The following is a 17,900-nucleotide window of genomic DNA, read 5'->3' as shown; positions in this document are numbered from 1 at the left end:
ACAGAATCCCTGCCAAAAACACTTACCTGCGACGCCACATAGGTCTCATCATCCGAATCAGCACTTGAATAGAGGTCTGGGGAGGTGCACCCAGAGACACCCCTGGACAGAATGGTCTGCAGCAAGATTTGGTTCTCACCCACCACCACACCACGTCCCCCACTGGTGCCCGGTCATGCCTGAGATCCCTCCTGGGTCTGCACCATCTCCTCAACCTCAACAGCATTAAGTGTGTCATCCCCTGCAAAAACATGAAAGACAAAAAATGGAAACAGGCATTAGCATCATAGCACACAAATAGGCCTGACAAGCTACAGAACCAGTACATGATTTACACATGTCGCACATGACTATAACCCTCCCATGCATGCACTGTCACTGAGTTGGAAGGGGAGGCAAAAGGCAGACACTGATGACACCAAGATGGAAGAGCAACACATTTGCTGCATGCTGGGTAGCACTGCCATCACACATTGGCCTGTGAGTGGCTTGTCCAATACACATACATGACACATGCCATCACACAGATCGCATGTACCATAGCCATGGTACATTCCACAAGTACATCCATATGTCAGTGAATGAATACTGTCAGCCATCCATGTGAGATGGACATGATGAGATGGAAAATGCTACATAGTGTGACAAAATAGGCATGTGCCACACACTGCAACACATCCAGTGTACAAAAATACAGTGATTGCAGGCCGATGTACACATCAAACAGGCCCACGAAAGGGCCCTGTGTGAGCGGGGTACATGTATTACTGGGGTTTGCGGGAAGTCTCACACGCGATTTCAGCAGGGTACGTGTATTTCGGGGGTGCGCAGGAAGTTTCACACGCGAAAGGGCCTGTGCGAGTGGGGTACGTGTATAACTGGGGTTCGCGGGAAGTCTCACACGCGATTTCAGCAGGGTACGTGTATTTCGGGGGTGCGCAGGAAGTTTCACACGCGAAAGGGCCTGTGCGAGTGGGGTACGTGTATAACTGGGGTTCGCGGGAAGTCTCACACGCGATTTCAGCAGGGTACGTGTATTTCGGGGGTGCGCAGGAAGTTTCACACGCGAAAGGGCCTGTGCGAGTGGGGTACGTGTATAACTGGGGTTCGCGGGAAGTCTCACACGCGATTTCAGCAGGGTACGTGTATTTCGGGGGTGCGCAGGAAGTTTCACACGCGAAAGGGCCTGTGCGAGTGGGGTACGTGTATTCCTGGGGTTCGCGGGAAGTCTCACATGCGATTTCAGCAGGGTACGTGTATTTCAGGGGTGCAGGGAGTCCTACACGTGAATTGGCAGTGTGGGTCCTCCCAGGTGTTCCCTCTACACCCTCCATGGCCCCTGTAGGCAGCCCACACCACAGGGGACTACCCTGCTCCCCTGGTCATGTCCCGCAGGCAGCCCATCCACCATGGGCATACCCCCCAGCCAAGCCACATGTCAGCTTGCACTACTGATCACCAACGCATGACCCCCTGCACCCCCACCCCCCAGCAGTGCAGGGCACCTGCCAGCAGGCCCTCACTCATGTCCCACTCATGTCCCCTTGCACCCCCACCCCCCAGCAGTGCAGGGCACCTCCCAGAAGACCCCCACTCATGTCCCCTTGCACCCCCACCCCAGCAGTGCAGGGCACCTGCCAGCAGGCCCCCACTCATGGCAACCCCAGAGGCAGGAGTGGGTGGGCAACTGGGTCCTGGGGCTGGGCTGTGGAGCGATGGTTTCCCAGTCGGGAGTCTTCTGTTCCAGCAGGGGTGCACACAGCAACTGGACCCCTGCAGATGGCTGATGTGCAGGCACCAAATAGCAGGGCACGTGGGCAGCAGACAGTCAGGCAACAGCAGATGGCAGGTGGGAGCAAGCTCGGGGCTCTGGAGGGCAGGAAAATGGCCTTCAGGGCAGGAGCGTGGTCTTCCGTGTGTGTATGCGTGGCCAGCTTGATACGGAGTGATTTGGCACATGAAGAAATTGCACGTCACTGTGTAATTCGAGGAAAGGCCCTTAGCGCGTAAGCGGGTCAGCACACGTACGCGATTTCATTGGACCAAAGGCCCTTAGCGTGTAAGCGTGTCTGTGACGTCTGTGCGAGTGGGGTACATGTATAACTGGGGTTCGTGGGAAGTTTCACACGCGATTGGAGCAGGGTACGTGTATTACAGGGGTTTACGGGAAGTCTCACACGCGATTGGATCAGGGTACGTGTATTCCTGGGGTTCACGCGAACCCCAGGAATACACGTACCCCACTCGCACAGGCCCTTTCGTGTGTGAAACTTCCTGTGAACCCTGTAATACACGTACCCTGCTCCAACCGCATGTGAAACTTCCCGCGAACCACAGTAATACACGTACCCTGCTCGCACAGGGCCTATCATGTGTGAAACTTCCCGCGAACCCCAGTTATACACATTCCCCACTCGCACAGGCCCTTTCGCGTGTGAAACTTCCCGCGAACCCCCGTAATACACGCACCCTGATCCAATTCACGTGTAGGACTCCCTGCACCCCTGAAATACACGTACCCTGCTGAAATCGCATGTGAGACTTCCCGCGAACCCCAGGAATACACGTACCCCACTCGCACAGGCCCTTTCGCGTGTGAAACTTCCTGCACATCCCCATAATACACTTACCCTGCTCCAATCGCGTGTGAAACTTCACGTGAACCCCAGTTATACATGTACCCCACTTGCACAGGCCCTTTCGCGTGTGAAACTTCACGCGAACCCCAGTAATACACGTTCCCCGCTTGGCGTTTGCTGTTTGGCAGCCCTGTAAACTGGTCCATGGTTAGCACAGCCCTTTGCGCTAAATTGGGGATTTTGATGGCTTTTCCTTGCGCAAGGGCGTTCTTGGGGGCGTAACTGGCGCTGCTGCAGGGTCGCTGCACCACTCTGTGCCATGGCTGGTTTTGGAGGCTAAAATCCATGAATAAGCTGTGCGCGGAAATCGATTTTAGTGCACATGGCAGGTGCAGACATTCGCACGCGCACACTGTGCGCCAGCCGCGTGCGCCTCTTGTGCGTGAAATTCTACCACGTAAATATGGTCAAAAATGCTGAAATTACTAAAAAGTCTTATGGGAGACACTTTGGATAGTTGCACATAAACACAAGCAATGATTTAATATCAAGAAATAATTTGAAATCTTAAAATTCAAGTTGGAAGCAATCAAAAGCGGTTTTACACTTTTCAATGCGCGATAATCGCGATAACGGGAGAACCGTATGGATTTGGGATGCGATTTAAAGCTGTGGATGTTAGCTACAAGCAGAAGTTGGAATTTTGTTTCTAGCATAGAAACTGAGGAAGTTATGGACATTTTAGTGGATGTTGATTTTTCGAGATAGGCGCAAGAATGGAAAACAGGAATGCACTTTTAATATGACAAATCGGATTTTTTACACTAGAGGATGAATATGAACAAATGAATACCACACAGGAACACAGCCACTTGATCAGAATGACTGCCTGCAGAGGAGCTCGCCTTCTTCAGATGAAAAATGATCAGCACCAAGATAGTTTTAACAATACTAGTACAGGAGAAAGATAGGATGGTTTGGAAGGAGAGTTCAGCCAATTCAAAAATATTTCTAACAACACAGGTTCGGAATACAAGATAGGATGGGTTTAAGATAGGAATTGACTATGGACAGTACATATGTAAGTGACACAGTTCTTTCCATAGATACTCACTAAATATGTTTTTAAACAGAACCGTCAGGATTCTGGTCCGTCAAAATTCTGGTCAGAGAACTGGATCTGGTTTTAGGACAGACAGCTGGGCACATCGGAATGGGCAGCATCAAGGCGCTGTGGTCGCCGCACGGCACCGGACTGGATTGGATCTGCAAGGCACTCTGGTCACAGCACGGCACAGGATTTGATTGTATCTGCCCTTCTCGGTTATGATGAAATTTATTTTCAGCAGGCAAGCAGTACAGCGCAGCCTGGCTGTCTTTTGGTTCCCCTTAGGGTGTGGGATTCTGGTTCTGAAATTTGAGGCCTAGCTGAAAATGGTTCAGCTATGCAATGGGCCTTTCTGCTTTGCTAAGTTTTTTGGAGTCTGGAGCAAAGAAGATGGAAAGTTCAGCAGCAGGGTGCTCCACCAGTATCGGGATAGTGAGTGAATCTGTCGGTCCTTATCTGCCCTCTGCTGTCTCTATTTATGCTATGATAAAGGGTGTGTGTGTGCTGGTTTAGCCTAAGCTTGCTCCTTTGACAGACGATTGGTCAGAGTCTCCTCTCTGCCTTGATAAGAGGAGATAAACAGTGTGTCACCTTTATGGTGTGGGTTTATGAGGCTTAGAATCCACCCGTAGCCTCTTGAACACAAAATCTACTTTTGACACAATACATATTTACACGTGAGCAACCTATATATCAATCACATATACAGATTACATATTTTCTGTAGCAGCTACTCCTCAAAACCCTGTCGCTGTGGGATCTTGAGTCTGCTTTTCACCGAATTTCACCCTTTTCATCAGGAACACAATGTCCAATTTATCAGCAAATGTCTACAAGTGTGCGTGTATAAACTGGGCATAAGTGTGTAAAGTTTCATACTTCTAGCAGAAATACATTTGGTGTAAAATCACATTTTCTGCCGTTTCTTTCCAGAACATGCCACACGATCTTGCCGCCTCTTGAAATGTGCCACCAAAATTTAGGTTTACAATTCTGTTACTTTTGTATTTTTGACAAATTTAAGTGGTAAGTTAGAAGTCTTTAAATAAGATGTTCTTTGTGAATGTTCAGCCACAGATGGCTGTTTGGGACTGCCTCTTTTTGTCTCCCTTCAGTTCAGAAACAGTCTCCTCCCTGTTCTCTTGGCAGAGGCCATTTTATGACTGTCCTCACACCTAGCATTTCCTGCTTTGCAGTTTGCCATTGTTTCCTTCCCCACTGCAGACCAGTTTCTTCCCAAACCCTATAATTATCGCTTTGGTGTGATTTTCTGGTGGAAGGAGAGGCCTTGCCTCTGTGAGGAAAGCTGTTATTCCAGTTTGGTAGCTTTAGACAGCTTACTTTCATTGTTACTTCTGTTGAATTTTCCCTTAGCATAAAACAAATTTGTGGGATCAAATCACAACCAAATACTTATTCAAGATTTTAAACAATTGAATGAAATCAATTACAAGATGGGTTACTCTTAACAACAGACCTCTTAGATTGCAAACATTTGATTTCAGTTTATACATGTTTAAAGTTTAATCAGGCAGGCTACTGACAGCTGTCATTCAGGCGGCCCAGGGTACTGCACCCAGATTTTGACAGATTCACACACAGGCCACTTTTGCTGTGGAAATCCCTAGATGCTTTCAGCTTTTCAGGACATTGTAAATTCACAATGATTTCTTACACTAAGTGAATTGTAGCACCCAGCAAGAATTTTGGATGTTTGAGGGTGCTTTGTACCGGCATTCTGCAGTTTCTTCAACACAGAAACAGTGATTTAAAGCAAGATTTTGGAGTTTCCTTTAGCAAAGCACTGTTTTTCTTTCTGTGCTTCATTTTCACATGTTGTGGAGCCCAGTGACATGTTTCAGGACTGAGATCTCTGTTCCACCACTGACAACATGCATGGCCGATTGGGCAGCCATCTTTTTTGTGCTTTGCAAAGCGAGATTTGCAGAGGTTTTACTATTTATGGCACCATCAGAACACAGTGATGCCGCATAGCAGAGCAAAAAGTGGGTAAAAATATCCCACAGAGCCCCCCTCACGATTTGAGTTTGACCGCACATCAAGGGGAAGTCGGGAGATTGGGATGTTCTTTCTTTCTTTCTTTGGTCTGGGTGGAGAAAGTCGTCTGCTTCTCCCATCAGTGCTGGAGGGGACACGCTCTCCTCGCCAGTTCTGGATGGGAGTATGGAGCGATACTCCGGGCTCCTTGGGTCTTTCCTCCCGGGCCCCGAGTGGTCCTCCTTGGTACTTAGAAATTCTTGGTTCCAGTTCTATGAGACAAAACAGAGCATGATTATGGTAATTTCCCCTCTACTATTCATGTAGTGAGGCAGATGCATACATTGGATATAATTTACAATATTCCCCCCCTATATTTACTAATGGTTTGAACAGGTGGAATGGTTTTAACAGTTGGATTCTTCTAGGTGTCCGGAATTTCCCCTCTGGTTTCCGGTTGGCTCCGCTATTGGCTCCTCTATTTGCCGCAAAGTATACCTTGGATGGCAACTCTTCAGCTGGTTTATGTATACCCACTTGTCTATCCCTTCTGCCAACCTGCCCTTGGGGATGTGGATTCTCAAGGCGACTGGTGAGATTCTGTCTACAATTTCAAATTTTGCGCTGTTTGGCTTGGTTCCTTTGGAAATTGTACAAGTAGGCCCGGTCTCCTACTTGATATTCTTTTTTAGTTGTCTTAAGGTCATAGTGGGTCTTCATTTTGTCTGCAGATCTTTCAAGATTCCGCTGAGCATAGGCAAAAGCATGTTGAAGGTGTTTTCTCAGATTCTCAACATACTCATGAGTTGTGGAGGCATTTATCAAGCTCTGCTCTTGGGTTCTGTAGAGCAGATGCTGGGGTAGCACCATCCTTCGTCCAGTCATCAGCTCAAACAGAACATTTTGTTTGTTGCAGAAGAAGGGGTAGATCTGATGGCCATCAGGACAAAAGGTAATCAAATGTCCCAACTTGGCCCAGAATCTGCCACAAACTTTTTTTAATATGCTCACAATAGTCTTGTTGTACCTCTCAACTCCACCACTAGAGGCTGACCGGTAGGCAGTATGTAGTTTCCTTTTGACCCCAAGTATCTCCCACATCTTTGTCATCACTTCGCTAGTGAAGTAACTGCCTCGGTCTGACTCAATCCTTTGGGTTAGTCCAAAACGCGAGAAGATGTGATTGATCATCAGGGCAGCTGCTGTTTCTGTCTTGCAATTTGGGGCCAGGAGACATTCCACCCATTTAGTGAACAAGCATGTTACGGTCAACATGAACTTGTTCTCCCTAGAGGAGCGAATCACAGGCCAGATAAAATCGACTTGTAAATCTGACCAAGACAGTGTCATCCCCCTCTTTTGGAGGGGAGCACGGTGTGTGAGTGATGTTGGCTGAAATTGACACACCTTCAAGTATTGCTTGAGGTCCTGCCCCATGTGTGGCCAGTATGCAACCTCTTGCAAGATTTCTAGTGCTGTATGAAACCCCCGATGACCGGCTGTGGCCGCATCATGGGCGTGACTTAGCATCAGGCTTCGGAATGAGGTGGGGACCACCCACAGGTCATGGCCAGCTATGGATCTCCTCATCAACAATTCGGATTCGGAACATATTTGGACATTTCACCAACACTCTGAGGTCCTCTTTCCCTATGTAATCGGTATCCATCAGGGGAAACGTCTCAGGGTCCTAAATGTGTTGATAAAACTTACCAATATTGGATCCCCTATTTGAGCTGTAATCAAATCAACATCTGGGGTCTCCTTACTCCATTGTGCAGTTGAGAGTTCATTGTGAGCATTTGTCTGGGACCTAGTGATAGCAGTGACCTGGATTTCCCCAAACAGGGACTCGATCTCAAGTAGATCTCCTTGGATGGCTCCGGTTTTGGCCAGCTGATCAGCTAGGTCATTTCCAGTTTTGTCTGGTCCCTCTACTTTAGAATGACCCTTGATTTTTTTCCAGTTAATGGTCATCCCATTCGAGGTGACCAGATCATCATTATTTTGTATTAATTTTCCATGTTTCAATGGTTTGTTATTAGCACATAGCATGCCTCTGGTTTTCCAGTTAACCAGGTGCTCCACAAATCTGTTCCATACATAATCTGAATCAGTGATTATGACCAGTTTGTGGAGTTGGTGTTGGACAGCAGTGAGGATGGCTTGATGCACAGCCATCAACTCTGCCACTTGACTACTTCGGGGACCGATTTTGTATGCAATGGAGGGTTCTGTGGCATCATTCACCCATGCATTCCCTACGCCGGCCACAAGTTTCTTTTCCCCGTTTTTGTTAACATGGTAGGAGCACCCATCCACATAGACAGTGGGCATTCCCTCACACTTGTCTTCTTCATAGACTTTGTGTGGGGAATTAAGGTATGCCTCCATGTTGTCCTTGATTTTAAGACTTTTGTCCTCGAGACAGTTTTCTCTGGCACAATCATGCAAGTCAGCCAGACCTTGCACGAGGGGACTCTTCTTGTTTTCGCCATATCTGACCTCCGCAGGAAAGCCTTGCATTGACAGAATCCAGGCAGTAATTCAGGAATTACTCACATTTCCGGCCCGGATTCTGTCACTTTGAAGATATTGCAAAGGTTGGTGTGAAGTCTCCACTATGATGTGTTCCTCCTGGATAAACGGGTGGTAATTCTTCAATGCCCACACCGTTGCCAGGAGTGCCTTCTCACAATCGTTGAATTTTTCCTCCACAGAGGATGAAGTTTTACTCGCATAGGAGATTACTTTATTGACCTTGTCATGCTTTTTATATAATACTGCAGTCAAGCATGTATTTGAGAACCCTGTCTCCAAGAAGAACTCCTTGTTTTTGACAGGGTAAGCTAGGTAAGGTGCTTGTGAGAGGCTTCTTTTGAGTTGTCTTACTGCCTCGGCTTGTTCTGGACCCCACTCCCACTTGACCCCTCCCTTCAAAAGATGGATCAGGGGTCTTCTGAACTCTGCGTAATCCTCAATGAACTTTCTCTGTAATTAGTTAGTCCAAGGAGGCTCCTTAGTTCCTGCAGAGTTGTGGGGTCATTTATTTTCTGGAGGGCTTCTACTTTCTTTTCCTGGGGACAGAGACCCTGAGGAGTTATCTCATGCCCCATGAAATTGACACGGGTCTGCACCACTGTGCCTTTTGAAAGGAGAGTTTTGCTCTGTCAGCCCTCAACTGTGTCAGGACATAACGGATCTCCGCTATGTGTTCCTCCACAGTTGAGCTTTTGACTGGAACATCATCTACATAGCCTGGTTACCCCTTTCACCCAGGTCAGGCATGGCCTTATGTAGAAATTTGCCGGAGTTGATGTATCTGAAGGGAGTCCAGGTCCAAGTCTACTGCTGCCCCCCGAAGGTAAAGGCCAGTTGTATTGGTCCTCCCTGCTGACAGGTACAGTCCAGTACCCACTGGTCAGGTCAATTGCAGTGAATACCTTTGACCCCTGGATCTGGGCCAGCCCTTGGTCAATGTAGGGAAGAGGTCATCGGGAAGTATGGACCAGTTTGTTGAGCTCCCTTAGGTCAGCACAGAGTCTCCACTGGCCGTTTGGTTTCAAAATCCCTGCACCGGATTATTGAAAGTGCTGTGGACTGGACAAATTATCCCACGGGACTCAAGGTTCTTAATTATTTCAGTAAGGGACTCCATTGATGCGAGAGGCAAGCGATATTGCTTCACAAACACTGGAGTCATACCAGGGTCCGTGGGAATTGTTGTTGTGTGGATGTCGGTGCGACCACAGTCATATGAGTCCACCGCAAAGAGATCTTGAAAATCTAAGAAAACGTGTTTCAATTTTTGCTTTTGCTCCAGAGTCTCACAGTCATCAGCTAGGTTGACTCTCTCTTCAACCATCTGCCTGAAGTCTGGAAAGACTTCTGGTTTGACTATCTCAGAAGCCTCCTCCAGTTGGTTGGAGAAGTCCCTGGTCAGAGTGCTGATTTGTACTGAAGGCTTCAGGTGGGGAAGGCAGTCCTCGTGGATTTGAAAGATCACCTCATCCCTCCTGAAGTCACAAGTTACATCCTCCTTACCATAAGGGCAGGAAGAGTACACCAGGAAATTCCTCCCATGCCGGGTGAAGATCCTGTCTGGTGTTGTATCATCGTTACTATCACTGTCAAAAGAGTCCTTGGGGATTGGTCCTAACAGTTTGTTACCTAAATCTATGGAAAAATGTCAGTCATCAACCGCCATTCCAATAATGGTGCCTGCGCCTAGAGTGATACTTTTTAGGTCGCTGTTATCCACCTCTATTGGAATGGTGTTGTGTTCTGTGTTGACTAATGGTGTTGGGTTTACCCCCAACCCTTGCGGATGGAAATGAGCGTTAAGATGGACATAGGCATGAGGATTTTGTCAGTTTCTGTCCTATTTTAATTTTGACTTCCAGTGAGAATTTTCGGGTCCATTCTGGGAAGGTGACTTCATCTCCAATCTGAATTTCAACTCCATATGGCAGCAGTTGAGCTGACCGAAATGCTTTCTCTGGGTCACCAAAGTCCATGGGATTACCCGCTAACTGGGACCAAGATTTGAAATTGATTAGGTCCAAACTAATGACAAAGCGATTGAGAATGTCACTGCATAAATGAAATGCAGCAGGGACATCTTGCACGACCCAACAATTATGGACTATGCTCTTGTTGCCTATGGAAATTTTAAGTATACACCTTCTAGGCAGGAGATGTTTGGAATTGGGTGTTTCCAGGTCCATTTCCCATTTGTCTATAAGTTTAAATGTGGGAATGGCTGGATCTTTTGGGAGTTTGTGGAACATGGCCTCACTGATGAAGCTCTTACCGTTGTTCACACATACTCGGGTGAGAACAGAGTCTTTCCCCTCATTTCACTGAATGGGGATGAACAACTGCTCTCCAATTTTCTGACTATCAGCCAAGCTTTGAGCTGATTTCTCATCTTTTTGGACTATAGGAATGTGATTTTCTGATTGTGAATTTGTATAGAATTTCAGAGTGTTTCCTTCCAGTGTGGAAGGCCACCTTAGACTGGGAGGAAGGTTGATTTTCAGAAATAGAGAAGACTCCCTATCACCAGTTTGTTGTCCTACTGCAATTACAGTCACGTCTGGAATTTGATTATTTTGGAAGTGGAACTCAATTTGATCAGGTTTTTGTTCAACCATGTGGCATATGCCATTTAAACTAACATGGTTGACGCTCTGTTTCAATTTTATTCTTTTTTATAGAAGGGTAGCTTGGGATCCAGTGTCCACCGGTGTCAAAATTGTACATTGCCCCTGTATTTGGAACGGGGCATAAAATCTTCCCTCCTTTTCCTCATGGGGGCAAAGATAATGCACATTTTTGGCCAACTGGTGGGTTAATTTCTTTGTTTTGGATACCATCAGAGAGGTGATTTGGGCAGGATTCTCTTTTGGATCTTGGGAACCTTCAAACTGGGAGATTTGCACCTCTTCCAGAAAATGGGCCCTTTTAGGCTTTTTATTTCTCCTCCCCACCCTCTGCTCCTGGGGTTGCAGACTTTCAGGGGCAGGAGATTTGGTTTCCGGTTCCTGGGTTTCCAGGGACTTTTCACAAGTGGTGAAGGAAGCTTCCTCTAAGGCTTTACACCCCCCTTTCCCTTGTGACTCCTCGCTCGGAACCGGTGGGTTGTCGGGGTTCTTCCCCCGTCATGGTTCTGGAGCACAAGACCCTGGATTTGAGGAATTCTGAGCCGCCATGCTGATCTGAGGGTTCTGTTGAGCCCTCAGCATGTGACCCAGATCCTGTGCCATGTTCTGGACCTGGCGCTCTAGTTGGGACACCTGCTCTGGCTGGTACGGGGTCCTCAAGTGTACCCTGGGTTGATCCCGGGGAACGGTATCCCTTCTCGCATAATACCCCTGATTAACATAGTTCGGGTACCCTTCCACCCTTGGCCTCCCCTCTCCCAGATTGGGCTGTCTGGGCTCAGGAAAGTGGGGAAAGAAAGGAGGGTTGTTTTGGGGGTTTAAGTTTGGCGGGTACCGGGAAAAGAAATTTGGTCCGGCATTTGGGGGATTCCTGCCCTCCTGGTGAAAGTGAGGACGGAAGATTCCTGGGTTTCCTGCTGTCTGGTCAGACACCCCCCCCCCTTGGGCCAGAGGAGTCCACACATAGCCCAGGATGGGTCTTTTTCCCTTGTAACATGGGCTGATGTAGTCTGGGGAGTTAGGGATCCCATTTGTGGGATAACCTCCCTAGCTCCCTGTTTGGGATTGGCCCGAGGGCATTCTGGGTTTGGGGTTGGTCGGATTCTGCGTGGGAAGGTTTTTAGGCACACCCATCTCCAGATCTAAAATGGGGGCAACCTTCACCTCCACCACCTTAGTAGCAGCAGGTGTGTTGGTTGGTTTACTGGTTTGGGGCTTTTGCTAAGATTTTTACTTTCCAACAGCTTCAGTACTTCATAGATTCGCGTTGCTTGTTCAATTTCCCAGTCGAGTGATCTTTTCTCATGAAAGTCCCTCACTAGCTGGGTCATAATGTACTTAGGGAGAGCATGAAAGAAGGTGTTCATAAATTCCTTACTGTCAGTGCGCACCCTTCTAGTGGTCTGCGCAAAGCCACGTTTCAATTCCTGAACAAATTTTTGTGGGCCTGGTCTTCCCCACATTGTAAGTTGTAGGCTGCCTTGAGAGCCTCTTTAGGGTTCCTATGAATGGAAATTTTTTTCAAGGTGGCCGCCCTATAGGTGGACCATCTGGAATGGTTCTGATCCTCCAGCCCCGCAAAGAAGCTGGAGTACTCAGGAGAAAACGTCCACTTTACGTACTGAATACAGCTTTGTCTGTCCTTCAGAAAGTCTCCATCACCTTCTCAAATAATTCAAGGTGCTCCCAAACCGAATATTTGGCATTTTTGTAGTAGGGCGTGATGACACTCCTAATAGCTTTTATTTGTTTTAGGGGATCCTTGAGTAAAGCCCTCTTAACATTGTTGGCCTTTTTAGTTCTGGCCCCCCTGGTCCACTCATCCTCTGACTCAGAGGCACTGCTACCAGAGGTGGCTGTCTGGTCTTCTAGACACTCCCGGATTCTGTGAGCTTGGGAATGGCTGGCAGAATGTGGGATCCGAGTCTCTCGGGACCTGTGGCACTCAGAAGAGTCTTCTGACTCTTCCTTGCTCCCAGGATTGGTTGAGTACCTCCCCCACTGTCCTAGCTGGGAAGAGGTTTTTAGCATGCTCTTGGTGGGCCTGGTCTCGTGGAATTCCCCACCAAATTTCACTGCCTGATCTCTTGGTAAGTTATATTTCTGAGGATCCATTTCTCTGATTCTCCCCTCCCTGGAGTCTCCCTGATCATAGAAGATGGCCCTAGCACTTGGGAACCTTTATATAGATGCCTGCCCATCCATTTCTGGGAGGTGCTGACCTATTAGCCCCATATTTCCCATTGGGTTGAAGTCTGCCATCCCCGTGGCCCTTGGTTCATGTGAGCCAGTGGACATGGGGGTGGCAGAGTCCATGGAATTGAAAGGATTAAAGTCTCTGGTGAGAACAGAGTTCCTGAGGTTATGCTCAGGGGTTTCCCTCTCCCATCTGACCTCATCCCTCTCAGCCCCTACTCCCTGATGCCATGCAAGAATCTGACACTTTTGTTCTTCTATTAAGGCCTTACTGGTCTCTATTAGTTGTTCCTGAATGGCTATCTGTCTATGGGGCCTGTCATTATTTTCACAGAGAGCCTCATTGTCTCTCTGTGCTTCCTGTCTGCTTTGGGAGTATTTGGCCAACTTTTGCTGCAGGAGACTCACCTCCTGAGTTCTGTCCTTGCTGGCCAGATCATTCTTTGCCAGAGCATCTTCCACCCTCCTGGTGTGCTCCAACAGTTTTTCGTAGTCCATTTTGAGTTCACCCAGTCCCGGAAGGGCCATGTGATTTTCTTCCACCTTGGTTTTCAAATGGCTGACTTCCTGGCCTAAGGCATCCCTTTCCTGAATTAGAGTACCCCTCTGTGCAGCCAGTTTGTCACTTTGTTTTTTAAATGCCCCAGCTTTCTTGCGGTCTTGATCAAACTCTTTTTGGGATTCAAGGTCTTTGATAATCAATTTGTTATTTTCCTCTTTTACTTGGTCTATCTGGTCTTGTAATACGTGGAGCTGTTCTGCACAGGCTCTGTTAAACGTTAATTGTTGCACCAGTTTTTGTTGAATCTGTTTTAAAGAGTCCAACCTTTCTTGACACTCTTTTTGCAGTGCCAATAATTTGGTATCTTGCTCTACCTTCTCTTGCTGCAGGAGATCCAGATCTTCCTTTACTTTTGTCAGGTACTGTCTGGTTTCTCTCTCTGAATCTTGGCTCTTTTGAAGCGTTTGCTCTGCAGAGTCCAAATCAGTTTGGGTCTTCTCTAGGGATTGTACTTGCCTCTGCCAGATCTAGGTTTTCAGCATATTTTTCCTGTATTACTCCAATGTGGAGGTATAGGTAAGCCGCTGTTTTGGCAACTTACATTGCTCTTCTTTTACTCTTGGGGCCATATACAATTCACTAAGTGCCTGGTGTAGTGGACCCTGGTCCTGCCATATATCTAATTCTGTGGCAGTGGCTTGTTGTTTGAATTCCTGCAGCCAAACATTCTCATCCTGCTCAACCCATTCACCCCTGAAAAACAATTTGTGCAGTAGGTGTTCTTTTGCCATATTAATTTCCACTGGGGTCGCCATTCCGGCAATATTAATTTCCTTCTGACTTATCTCAGAGTTACTTTTACCTTTGCAAAACAGGCCCAACTCCTTTGAGTATTTCTTTTGAAGGGTGTTTTTACAGTGTAGCACAGAATGGTAGCCCAACATGGTGTATGTACCCCGTCAGTTAGCATGCTGTGTTAGACTGTCACGAGTGGTATGTCTAATTCAGGATCCCACGACGAGCCCCCAAGTTGTAAGTGATTTCGATCCGGCACTCACCCAAGTCAACGCCTGGCATGTAATGCACAACTGAAATCCTTATTTATTTTTGTATAAAAGTTCTTTATTCTGAACGATATAACACTCATATCACGCCCCTCTCCTGGAACACCCCTCCCCCCGCCTGGTCACACTGAACCACGAATCACGCTGGTTTGCAAAGTTAAAATATTTATTTATGCATTTACAATGTAATCACGCTATGTTTTAATGGGTACACAATAATCACCAATGGGGTGATGTAACACAGCCTAATCTCTTTTATACACAAGGAGTAATAGTAAGCAAAACAATTCAGCACAGAAATAATACTTGTGTGTGTGTGTTTAGGTCAGATAGCACTGTGGTTAAAGGTTCCCCCCGCACACCCCTCAACCCCGCAATAGGCAATGTAAAGAGATTGGAGGAGAGAGAGAGCAGGTATTCAGGAATGGCAGAATTCAAACATAATATCAATCCCAATTTCCCCCAGCAACACAAAAGAAAAATGGAATTGAGTGGCAAGCTGTCAGAATGGTTTTAAAGTTATTTTGGGATGGATTGGCAAAAACACTTATATGGTCAAAATGGCTCAAATTACTATCAATTCTTATGGGAGCCGCTTTGGATGGTTGCACACAAACACAAGCAATGATTCAATACCAGGAAACTATTTTAAATCCTACAATTCAAGTCGGGAGCAATCAAAAGCTGTTTTACACGTGTCAGAATTTCCCAAAAACGAAATTCGCGGCAAACATTTCACTGTGCGATAATCGCGATAATGGGACAACTTTAAGGATTTGGGATGCGGTATTAGATGCAGTGTAAAGCTGTTGATGTTAGCTACAAGCAGTAGTTGAAATGTTGTTTCCAGCATGGAAATGGACGAAGTTATGGACGTTTTAGTGGAGGTCGTTTTTTCAAGATAGGTCTCAGAATGGAAACCGGGAAGGCGCTTTTAAAATGACAAATGGGATTTCTAACACTAGAGGATAACTGTGAACAAAATGAATCCCCGCAAGATCACAGGCACTTGATCAGAATGACTGCCTGCACGGGACTCGCCTTCTTCAGATGAGAAAAGATCAGCGCAAAGATAGTTTTAGCAATACTGGTACAGGGGGAAGCTAGGAGGGATAGGATAAAGAGTTTAGGCAATTCAAAAATACTCCTTACAATGCAGATTCTGAAGGCAAGATAGGATGGATTTAAGATAGGGATTGACTCGGACAGTACATATGCTAGTGACACAGTTCTATCTATAGATACTCACTAGATATGTTTTTAAACGGAACCGTCAGGATTCTGGTCCATCAAGATTCTGGTCAGGGAATGGAATCTGGTTCTGGGACAGACAGCTGGGCACATCGGACTGGATTGGGTCTGCAATCGGCAAGGGGGTCTGGTCACAGCACAGCGCTGGATTGGATCGGATCTGCAAGGCACTCTGGTCACAGCACGGTACAGGACTTGATTGGATCTGCCCTTTTTGGTTCTGATGATAATCATGTTCAGCATGCAAGCAGTACAGCGCAGCCCAGCTGTATTTTGATGCTTCCCCTTAAGTTTATGGGGTTGGTTCTGGTTCTGGAAACTGAGGCCTAGCTGAAAATGCTTCAGCTATGCAATGGGCCTTTCTGCTTTGGCAAGTTTTTTGGAGTCTGGAGCAAGGAAGATGGAAAGCTCTGCAGTAGGGTGCTCCACCAGCATTCAGATAGTGGGTGAATCTGTCTGTCTTTATCTGCCCTCTGCTGTCTCTATTTATGCTATGATAAAGGGGGGTGTGTGCTGGTTTAGCCTAAGCTCGCCCCCTTGACAGGGATTGGTCAGAGTCTCCTCCCTGCCTTGATAGGAGGAGAGAAACAGTGGTCACCTTTATGGTGTGGGTTTATGAGGCTTAGAGTCCACCCCTAGCCTCTTGAACACAAAATATACTTTTGACACAATACATATTTACACATGGGTAACCTCTATAACAACCACATATACAGATTACATATTTTGTACAGCAGCTATTCCTCCAAACCCCATAGCTGTGGGATCTTGTCTCTGCTTTTCACACAATCTTGCCCTTTTTATCCGGCACACAATGTCCAATTTATCAGCAAATGTCTACAAGTGTGCGTGTATAACATGGGCATAAGTGTATAACGTTTCATACTTCTAGCAGAAATACATTTGGTGTAAAATCACATTTTCTGCCGTTTCCTTCCAAATTATGTCACATGATTTTGCCGCCTCTTGAAACGTGCAGCCAAAATTTAGATTTACAATTCTGTTACTTTTGTGTTTCTGACAATTTTAAGTTAAGTTATACGTGTTTAAACAAAATGTTCTTTGTGAATGTTTTGCCACAGATGGCTTTTTAGGTCCGCCTCTTTTTCTTTCCCTTCAGTCCAGAAGCATCTCCTCTCTGTGGCTCTTGGCAGAGTCCATTTATGATGGTCCTCACACCTAGTATTTCCTGCTTTGCAGCTTGTCATTGTTTCCTTCCCCACTGCAGACCAGGTTCTTCCCCCACCCTATAAATATCGCTTTGGTGTGATTTCCTGGTGGAGGGAGCTGGAGGGAGAGGCCTTGCCTCTGCGAGGAAAGCTGTTAATCTGGTTTGGTAGCTTTAGCCAGCTTATTTTAACTGTTAATTCTGTTGAATTTTCTCTTAACATACAAGAAACTTGTGGGATCACATCTCAGCTAAATATGTAATCATGATTTTATACCATGGAATCAAAACAATTACCAGATGGGTAACTCTCAATAACAGGCCTCTTAGATTGCAAACATTTGATTTTAGTTTATACATGTTTAAAGTTTAATCCTGTAGGCCACCAGGTTCTTCCCCCACCCTATAAATATCGCTTTGGTGTGATTTCCTGGTGGAGGGAGCTGGAGGGAGAGGCCTTGCCTCTGCGAGGAAAGCTGTTAATCTGGTTTGGTAGCTTTAGCCAGCTTATTTTAACTGTTAATTCTGTTGAATTTTCTCTTAACATACAAGAAACTTGTGGGATCACATCTCAGCTAAATATGTAATCATGATTTTATACCATGGAATCAAAACAATTACCAGATGGGTAACTCTCAATAACAGGCCTCTTAGATTGCAAACATTTGATTTTAGTTTATACATGTTTAAAGTTTAATCCTGTAGGCCCCTGACAGCTGTCATTCAGGCAGCCGAGGGTACTGCGCCCAGAGTTTGACAGATCCACAGACAAGCCACTTTTGCTGTGGAAATCCCTTGACGCTTTCAGCTTTTCAGGACATTGTAAGTTCACAATAGTTTCTTGCACTAAGTACATTGTAGCACCCAGT

This window comes from Ambystoma mexicanum, chromosome 4p, assembly GCF_040938575.1.
Source record: "Ambystoma mexicanum isolate Mex_15411 chromosome 4p, UKY_AmexF1_1, whole genome shotgun sequence".
Taxonomy (NCBI): Eukaryota; Metazoa; Chordata; class Amphibia; order Caudata; family Ambystomatidae; genus Ambystoma; species Ambystoma mexicanum.
This window is presented reverse-complemented; position numbering follows the sequence as displayed.